This window comes from Amborella trichopoda, chromosome 5, assembly GCF_054954075.1.
Source record: "Amborella trichopoda isolate Santa Cruz 75 chromosome 5, AtrichopodaSantaCruz75HAP2 v2.0, whole genome shotgun sequence".
NCBI lineage: Eukaryota > Viridiplantae > Streptophyta > Magnoliopsida > Amborellales > Amborellaceae > Amborella > Amborella trichopoda.
Genome location: NC_142340.1, coordinates 45,220,454 through 45,230,999, shown reverse-complemented (window position 1 = coordinate 45,230,999; position 10,546 = coordinate 45,220,454). Strand labels below are relative to the sequence as shown.

Sequence of the window (10,546 nt, the reverse complement as noted above, 5' to 3'; positions counted from 1 at the left end):
GGTAGTATTTATTAGAACTTTGTATATCCATTTTGACCCCAAAAAATATGACGATCTCAATGCAACTCTTTTTTAAGTAAAACGATTGCCTATAAAGAGACTATTTTTTTTTATTACAATGAAGTTATAACTTTTTCCACTCATTAGATGTCAATTGGATAACTTGAAGTGAGTCATAAAGTTTAAGGATTTTTTTTGGAATTTTGCTTCTATTCAATGACATTCTTACAATCACTCATCTTGAAATTTAAAAGACAAAAATGATTGTCCTTGTATAAAAAGTAAATGATCTATTTATAGACCATCCCCTAAATTCAAATGAGGAAAATTTAACATTTTGGGCATATGGTGACTTTAGTGGACAGGTGGATGGAAAAGATATTGATCCAATGTTTTCTCAAGGATATCAACCTGCGACCACCATGAATTTCAATTTTTGTTATTTCAATGCCTTTATTTTTTTGGGTGTGTTTTGTATAGAGCCTAGGCTCTAAACAATCAAATTAGAACCTACCTTCAAATAGTGTTCAGAAATGTGATTTTAATATTGAAAATCTTTGTGATAGCTTTAAAATATATTTTTAAATTTATTTATACAGTTTAAAAAATTGACAATCCAAAAATGCTTTACAAAATACATTATTTCTAAAACTTGTAGCCCATTTTTTCTTATGTCTATACATCTTGATGTCGAGATGATCAATTTGAAGATATTTGGACATCAAAACAACTCTTTTATATAAACTTCTATATTTGAGGTAGGCTTAGATTTGATTGTTTAGAGCCTAAGCTCTATATAAACTTTACCCTACCATATACAAGTACCCAACATTCTATTATGGGTGCAGTTTGTATAGAGCCTAGGCTCTAAACAATGAAATTAGAGCCTACCTTCAAATAGTATCTAGAAATGTGGTGTCAGTACTGAAAAATACTTGTAATAACCTTAAAATTTATTTTTATCTTTATTTATAAAGTTTAAAGCTTAAAAAACAGTGTAGATCGATAGATCTATAAAAACTTGAAAATCTTAAAACTTAATGGTCCAAAAATACATTACAAAATACACTATTTCCAAAACTTAAAATCCATTTTTTTCTCATGTCCATGCATCTTGATTCGAGATAATCAATTTGAAGATATTTGGGCATCAAAACAACCTCTTATAGTGAAATTTTTAAAGTAGACTCAAATTTAATTCTTAAGAGCCTCGGCCCTATATAAACTTTTTCCTTCTATTATTTCTTAGTGAGAAAGATAAATTTGATGCAAGGTCACAATTTAATATTGAAATAGTGATATGTCAAATTAAGCTCTATATATATATATATATATATATATATATATATATATATATATATATATATATAAATCATTTCAATACCTATAGGTAAAAATAAATAGTGATTTCGCCTACTCTCATCACTATCCAAATTTCATCGTATGGTCACGATTATCCGATAGTGTTTTATTTTTTATTTATTTTTCTACAAATCATAATAACCTAAAATTTGGAGGGTAAGTACTTACTGAAGCACATCTAATAAAAATATAAAAAAAATTATCCGCAAAAAAACAATTAACCAAAATACCCCGAAACTTTTTTAAGGTATTTTGATCAATATTTTTCATATAAAATATTTTTAAATTTTTTTTGAAAATTCTCCTATTTTTTATGAATACACGCTTCAAATTTCAAGTCATTCCAATTTGTCGAAAAAAAATGAAAAATAAAACACTACCGAACAATCATGACCACGCGATGAACTTTGAACGGTGATGAAAATAAACGAAATCACTGTTCTCTTTTACCTATAGACATTGCATAGTCTTTTCCTATATATATATATATATATATATATATATATATATATATATATATATATATATATATATATATATGTATATACCTTTGAATCTTATATCCATATTTTATAAGATCTTATATAAGATTCAGATTCAAATCGAAAAAATCCTCCTCAGTAGTTACATAAGATCTTATATCCATGCCCCGTGCTTTCTAAGAGTATTTTTTCGATCTTATATCCAAAGCTTTCTAAGAGCTATACCAACCATTTATACTCCCCCATACACTACTTTTCCAAATTAGGAAGAAGCCCAAATTCGTCATGCAATGTGACTATCAAAGTTCTCCACATTTTTTGGTATGCAGTGACCTCATCTTTCCCAATCAACGCAGGGAATCTACCTTGTACAGTACATGCACTCACATCCAACCCCTCAAGGTTCACCAATGAGCCTAGCAAAACTAGCAGTTCTCTCATCATAGTATGTTTCAAGTGAAGAAATCTCAATTTAGTTAAATTTCTAATCGAATCAGGTGATTGTAATATGCTAGTAACAGCAACATCAAGCTCTACTAAAGATCTTAAGAAACCGAACTGCTCCAAAAGCTTGTTAAGCACCCAACAACTTGAATCGATAAGCTTTTGAAGAAGATGAAATCCTGAAACCTTGCTTGGCAGTTCATTGAGTATGTTGCATTCTTTTTTTTTCTTTTTGTTTTTTTAATAAGGTTAGGAGAATGATGCCTTGCAGTTCCTTGAGGATGTAGCATTCTTCAACATTCAGAAAAACCAAATTCCCCAGAAGGCCAGTGAATGAGTTAGGAATCATAACCAACTTGCATCAATCTCTGAGATTCAACTACTCCAAGTTCGGGTATGGAGAACAGTCGGAAATTCTCTTTAAGTTTGGGCAACAGCTGAGATCAAAACCTTCAAGTTCGAGAAAACCTGTTCAAAAAAAAATAGCTTGGTAAGGAAGATACAGCCGTGATGAGTTCCAATATGCAAAAAAAAAAAGAAAAGAAAAGAGATGATGTCAAATATATAAGTTACTATTTTTAAATTTCCTATTCCATTTTCACACCCCTTTAAGGTTGTCGCATGAGAAATCAAGGAAGCAAGCTTTGCATCCTACAACCATCTGTAAGGTATTGTAGGGGATATCCCCAACACTTTAGCCAGACTAATTCTGATGAAAGAGATTTGAATCTTCCATTAAAAAATGGATCACAACGCAAAGTAGTTTCAGGCGTCGAACCATACTTTCTGCTTTTATCAAAAAGTGGAATTGTTTTGGCCCAAAGGAGGTAGTCCCCGTTTATCAAAAAGTGGGAGATTGGGTTAGAATGCAAAGTTGGTATTGTTTTGGCGCCCAAAGGAAGATTAGGATAGAGATAGATTCAAAAACAGATTGTTGAGTTTTGAGGGTTCCTCTGAAAGTTCTAGCATTTCCCTCAAGCCACATGCTCCATAGCAGAGCCGGGACTAGCTCCATCGCAGAGCTGGGACAGATAGGTGCCATTTTTCCATTTTTTTAGAAGGGGGGAAGGGATTTAAATAGGTTAACGGGGGGACATGCCAGAGAATTTAAGGAGGGATGACCATAATCCTACAGTGACCTTGCAATGGATGAAGAGGTTGGGGATAGTTTCCTCTTCATGGAAACACAGAATGCAGCAGTTGGGGAAAGAAACACCTCTATGTTGAAGTTGGTCCAAGGTGAATGTTTTACCTTGGAGGAGAATCCAAGTGAAAGCTTGAACCTTATGGGGGATAAGAAGAGACCAAGTTTTGTTGAGGAGGGGTGAGGGTCCTGATTTGGGAGGAGGGAGTAATAAAAGGAGCAGACTGAGAAGGAGCCCGAACCGTTTGGGGACCATATTAGAGCATCTTGAAGGATAAGGGGGTTGAATATTTACCAAGGAAGAAACCCTCTCTCTGTGATAACTCTCAGTGGGCAGGTTTTTCTCTCTTGTACTAAACAATTCATTCGGACCCGCACATATTCTTACCTAACAATTTTTGATATTCTTGAGTGGGTTGGTCCCTCCCAAATGCGCACCAAAGAGTTTGAAGAGGTCAATCCCTCCCAAATACACACTAACTAAAGAGTTGAAGAGATTGGGTCAGTCCGTCCCAAATTTGCTTGAAGAGATTGGGTCGATCCTTCTCAAATGCACACCAACTGAAGAGAAGAGTGTTGAAGAGTTCACATTTTTTTCTTGTAGATAATTTCATTTTTATTGATTTTTTGACACAAAGGAAAATAGAAAATAAAGATAATACAGGTAGTCTAAAAAATCCTTCTTTGAACCTGAATCAAATCAAAGATCCTTCAATTGTTGAATTCAATTCTAATTCTAAATTAGAATTCTAAGGAATCAAAATCTCAGTTTCATAGAATATCTTAATTGTAATCGAATTAATACATAATCATCAATGAATTCATTTTTATTCTACACGTGATGAATCCGAGCAACAACCTATTCCATATATATATGGGCTGGAATTGACAAACAACCAATACCGATATTAGTGTTTATTACCGTCAAATAGAAATAGAAATGGGGTGTGGCCAAGCGGTAAGGCAACGGGCTTTGGTCCCGTTATTAGGAATGATTGGGTCGGTCCCTCCCAAATATGCACCAACTGGAGAGTTACTTCCTAGATGCGCTTGAAGAGAATACGTTGATCGGGTCTGTCCCCCAAATGCATACCCTGAGGAGTTGAAGAGTTTAATAGATTGGTTCGGTCCCTCCCAATTGCACACCGACTGAATAACATCAACTACTGAGAGTTGAAGTTGATGAGTTATAGATTGAATCAGTCCCTCCCAAATATGCACCAAGAGGTACTTCCTAGATGCGCTTAATATGCACCAAGAGGTACTTCCTAGAGAATACGCTTGAAGAGATTGGGTCGGTCCCTCCCAAATATGGGCTTGAACAGAATACTCTTGAAGAGATTGGGTCCGTCCCCCAAATGCATACCAACTGAAGAGTTGAAGAGTTAATAGATTGGTCTCAAATGCACACCGATTGAACACCACCAACTGAAGAGTTGAAGTTGAAGAACACAACCAACTGAAGAGTTGAAGTTGAAGAGTTAATGCCCACCAACTGAGGAGTTAAAGAGTTTAATAGATTGGGTCGGTCCCTCCCAAATGCACGCCGATTCAACAACACCAATTGAAGAGTTGAAATTGAAGAGTTCATGGCCATCAAATGAAGAGTTATAGTTGAAGTGGAAGAGTTCATGCCCACCAATTGAGGAGTTGAAGAGTTCAAGTTGCTTATTGTAAAAGCAAAACCTTATTGTACTCTTTATAACATTGATGTTTTTATCAACATCAATTATATTCAGATCTTCTTCATTAAATAGATCTTTAAGAAGTTGTTTCTGTTAAGAAGTTGCTTTTGCATGGTGACAAGTCCACCATATTTTCGAGAGGCTTCTTTAACATTTTCGAGAGGCTTCTTTAACATTAGCGAGGAAACAACAGGCAACAAAAATCAAATCTATTTAGTTGAAGAATATTCTTCCCGATACCGCCCATGCCATAGTTACCAATCATCCAAACATCATTAGCTAAGACTCTCATCACATCATCAATCCGAAAATCGAGCCCAATAGGGTGATTAGCGACACACCTTGGTTTTGTGTACGTCAACTTGTTTAAAACATGCCTAACAAGTTCCTGAACCAAATTTGCTTCATTCCTGTAGAAAATCAAATCCTCATAGGTAATTGAAAAAAACAAAAAACATGAAGAACTTTTTTTTATTAGTAAATGAGCAAAACATATGTGATGCATCAAAGAGAGTGATAACCATGATGTCAAACACAATGGCCTCGCTAGGAAGATCAATATATTTAAGCACAAGGAAATATTTCATGCTCGAAAAGACATTGAGGAGTAGATTAGCCCTCATTTTGTAGATATATAAGAATAATCCAAACAACAAATTAAAACAGCTTCGTCCAATCAATTCATGCACGTACCTAAGAATGGAATGCAAGGATAAAATAAAATAACTTGGAAACAAGTACATAGAAAACAACAATGGGCAAGAAAATCAAGAATTCACTACATAAATGGCCACTTCATGGGGCCTGCAACCTTAAAAGATAATTTGTGTAACTTGGAAGGGGCTACCTCCAACCGGGCGATCTAACCACTAACTGCCCGGTTAGATCAGAACCGGCCAGACCGGTTCCGGTTTTGGTGACCTACTGGTATTTAAAAAAAAAATCAAAGATATGTATATTAATTCCTAAAAATAAAAAATCTGATTTGTAATGTATTTTTTAATATTCTTTTGGCAAAGATTAAAATTTGTTTTGGTAATTAATACTCACTTTTATATTTTTCCCATTTTGTTCAGAAAATTTAAAAAATAACACAAATCGATTCTCTAAAATCCATTTTTTCTCTAATTTTACAGCCCGGGACTTATGCAGTTGAAGAGCCGATTTACCGGTTAGGCCGGTTAAACCGATTCCATGCCCATATCCGGTTAACCATTCCAGTTCGATTTTGCAAACACTGCTACCTCCTCAATAGAATCAATCTCAAATTCTTCTCTGCGCTACCCACTACCCAAGATTCCCTTTTCATAGTCATCAATCAAGACATAAAAAGGAAAAAGTTATCTTTTAATACAAAGTTAACGTTTCTCCAGAAAACAACATAAAACGGAAAACAAATATACTTGCGATTCTTCATATCCCAACCGGAAAGATCAGCAAATTGTTTCAAATCATCTCTCCACCTCTGCATCATATCCTCATCAAACGCATCATTTCTGCAATTCACAAAAGCTCCCTCAAAGGCCCCTATTGCGAAGCCTCCGCATCATAAAACACAGGAAAAATTGATCTTCTCCTTAGCGAACCCAGCAAAGACGAAAGCTCTCAGAACACAGAGGAGATATAGCGCGAGGAAAAGATAATCATAATCACATCATATTCTCCGACAATACTCTGCAACTCTTGTTCTTGTTGTTGTTGTGTTTGAAGATGGAGGAGATACCAGAACTATCCAGAGCTTGGTTGAGATGGGCTGTGAAGCTCTTTCCGGTGTTTACAGCACAGAAATTCAGGAAAAAATTGCCATATTAGAGTTTCACCTCTCCATCTGGGGAGGCAAGACAGAGATTTAACGTTGCTTTCCAGGCAAGGGCGAGAGTTTTAGGGTTTTTCTCCACATTTCCTATCTTTAAAGCTAAGCTCGGCGGGGGCGGGGGACGAAGGCTAAGATTCGAAGAAACCTGGAGTTTCCGGATAAGATAAAGCGCCCCTCACATCATCAAAGGCCACTAAACTCAGTGCTATAAAACTAATATTGCAAGATTCGCTTAGGCCGACACAACTAATGTTTGTCGGATTCGCTTTTGGAGTCGGTTCGTTAGAAAAAAGATAGGCGCTTTGACAACTTATTTTTTTAAAAAGTTTACGAAAGTTATAAAAAACAACATCACCCCAATCATTTTTTTTATTTTTAGTTTTTTGTACAATACTTCCAAGATAAAAAATTGTTATTTTTTTAACGGAAATGCCTTACCCGTATAAATCAAATCAATTCGCGTGTCCCAGGTAACGTATTGCCGAAGCATGTCTTTGCATTGTCGGAGCATGTCTTTGTATTGTCAATACACGTTCTCATGCCGGATCGTTGTAGCTAAAACCTGTATTGCCGGAGATGATATTCAGAAGGGCGGAGCGCTTGTTTATACTGTCGGAGTGCGATCCTCCATTGTCGGAGCGCTATGGCTCTAGAGACTTCATTGTCGAAGCGGAATGCCGGAGTGCCAAAGCGAGTTCTCATAATACCCGAGCGCCGCGGCTTAGGCCTGCATTGCCAGAGCACACATTCAGAATGCCAAAGCGCGTGTTTGCGCGTGTTTGTACTGCCGGAGTGCGTGTCAAAACAAGAGAGAAGGTCGTGTGAAAACAAACAAAGGTAGTTTAGTTTTATTTCATGCTACTTTTGAGTTGACATGTTATTGGCCATAAAAGGTTGTTTGGGGAAAAAGTGAGAGAAAAGAGTGGAGTGGGGTAAGTTGCATAGATAATTCACTTTATGGTGTTTTTTTTGTAATTTTTCCAAAACTAAATTAATATAGGGTGATGATTTCATTAAACCGTTATATATTATCAAAATGAGTCTCTTCCAACAATGAATCTAGACGATCTATTAATGAATTTTAAGATCTAGGCCGTTATGAATTCAAAATCATTTTTTTTCTTTTTTAATATTATCAATTTAATGATAATAAAGTTATTTCAAAAAATTTTAAGACCTAGATCTAAGCATCTAACCAAAATAAACGGCTTATGTTAATTGGGCTAAAAAAATACTTTCTAGTTTACGTTTTAAAATATTCTTTTTTGTGATTGTTAAATAGAATGAAAAGAGTATATATTTTAAATTTTGGATCAAACAAATGAAAATTGTTGCATTGTACTATGATGCAACCGTTGCATGAGATCACCACCCTTTAATATAAATAAATTGATTATTTATGTATAAAATATATGAAAATAGAAACAATAAAAAATATATATTAAAAAATAAAAATATACTTTTATATAAATGTTTCTCTGCTTTGGCCAAATCAATTTGAAGTAGAATGTCATCAAACCGGCAATACCAGGCTTCGCTACTCTTCTATCTAGGTCTAAAATCCAAAGGCTTCGACTGAAGCGAAGTGAATTTGACAACACTGGTTACACAACCTTTTTTTGTTTTTGTTTTTTTTTTTTTTTTGCCGTGACTATTTTCTAGCCATGTTGGAAAGAGCATAACCTCGCCATGTTGGAAAGAGCAGGACCTCGCCGACTCGGGCCGAGTGCTCAGCCCAGGACCTCGCCAAGTATTCTTCCTGATTGTCCGAATAACCCAAGTTGCTGCAAGTTCTAGCCAAGGTCAAAAAGTATTAAAAAATAAAATATGTTAAAAAGTTAAAAAAAAAAAAGAAAATATCTTGAAAATAAAAATAAAGAAAACAAACCTAAATGAAGTTACAAAATTAGAGATAAATGAATTTTAAACACTCAATTTGTGACTGACTGTATTTTAAAAATAATTTAAAATATAAAAAGAAATATTCATGGCCAAAATACTATGTATTCTTTGTCAAAAAGATAGAAAATATAAAAGTAGAAATTATTAATAAATTTCTTTTTCAAATTTTTAAAATTTTTATTTCTTTAAGATTCATGAGTTGGTCACGCAACTCGGGGATAATTGGCTCGCCAGGGTGGCGAACCCTAGTTACTCAGGAGTTTGGGCTCGCTCCGTTTGGGCTCGCCGGAGTGAATAAATACTGCTTTCTAGCATCTACCCCATGAAAGTAATGTTCGGGATAAATATGAATCTATTATATTCAAGATAGTTTATCTTTCTAAAAACATGAAATTTTAAAATTTTAATGAAAGAAACTATCTCAAATTTTTAGAGATAGAACCTATCTAAATTTTTCCAATTTTCTAAGAGAAATTATCTAAAATTTAAAAAAAGAAAAACTATCTCAAATTTCAAGTTTTGATAGATAAACTATTTTAAAAAATTTAGAGAAACTATATCAAATTTCAAATTTTGAGATAAACTCGTTAAAATTTTGAAAGTCTTATGAGAGAGTAAAGCGGTGGAAATGCATATGGGCTCATCTTAAAAAAATTATTTTCTTATGTGGATGAAAAAGTAAACAATATTGGAGTCGGTGGTGTAGCTAAAAAGTATTAGGGATGGGCTATGCCTCTATCCAATGAGGTATCTATAATTTCCTCCCTTTTTTTGTATTTTCTCTGTATTCTTTCGAGATGCCAAGCCACGAAGGAATTATCTATTCACTTGGGATCAAAAAGCAAATTTTTCTTAATAATGATTGTGGACCTTGAATATCTAAATTCATCTAGTGACTTAGGACCATGAAACTTTGAAGCCAAAACTTGGTCTTAACCACCTCCTTGATGTCATCCATTGACTTCAGATAATGAAGATCTGAACTTTAAAGCTAAAACTAATGTAACGAAACCGTAGCGAAAAAGCTCCGAGGCTAATAACTTTGGAATTCCTCCCCTACATAGTTGTTCTCAAATAGGCTTCAAAGGTTTTGAAGTAAAATGTCAAACGCCCAATTTACCCTCGAATAACTATTAAAAACACTTATAAAAAAGAGAACTTTAAGCTCATGTCCCTTTGAATTTCAATTATTAAATGAATCATTAGACAATTTGTTTTTTATATTCATCCATGCTTTCAAATCCAAAGTCGTAACTCATGTAATGACTCAAAAACTTAAAAATCCAAAACACATCTTTTCAAATAATGACTTCATATTAAAAAATAATACCCTAGCACCAAAAGATCATCATTATCAATAAGAACAAGAACGGCTATTTTTACAAAGTTTTATATTTGCTACTTATCTAACCCAATCCACTATCCTTGCCACCAAAGATGCGTCATCTAAATTATTCTTTAGTGATTACCATGGGTTGGTTCTGCATTTATTTACTTCCAAATTTGAAATCCAAAGAAATACTCTGATTTCAAACTTTATTTGGGATTGGCTTGCCCCATGCATTCATGGTCTTCCAATTTTTTTAATTTGGCTTTAGAAGAATTCTAGATTTTTTTTGGAGTATTTGGCTTCAAAATAATTATAGGACCTTAAGGCCCGAAGAAACACAAATTCTTTTGGGGAAATTTTTGTAAACATTTTTCAAATTTT

General features: G+C 34.2%; 1 long non-coding RNA gene across 3 annotated transcripts; it reads right to left on the bottom strand.

Moving 5' to 3' along the window:
• Positions 1–2,097: 2,097 nt before the first annotated feature.
• LOC18431977 (uncharacterized) lies at positions 2,098–7,795 on the bottom strand. 3 transcript variants are annotated; one of them, XR_016056448.1, is made up of 3 exons: positions 7,372–7,795; positions 4,355–5,527; positions 2,098–2,756 (listed from the first exon to the last, which is right to left on the bottom strand). It is a non-coding gene; the product is annotated as an uncharacterized LOC18431977 (long non-coding RNA). The 3 variants fall into 3 exon arrangements; XR_016056446.1 differs by lacking the exon at positions 7,372–7,795 and adding an exon at positions 6,521–7,180; XR_016056447.1 differs by lacking the exon at positions 7,372–7,795 and adding an exon at positions 6,521–7,118 and having other exon boundaries at positions 5,459–5,527.
• Positions 7,796–10,546: the final 2,751 nt, after the last annotated feature.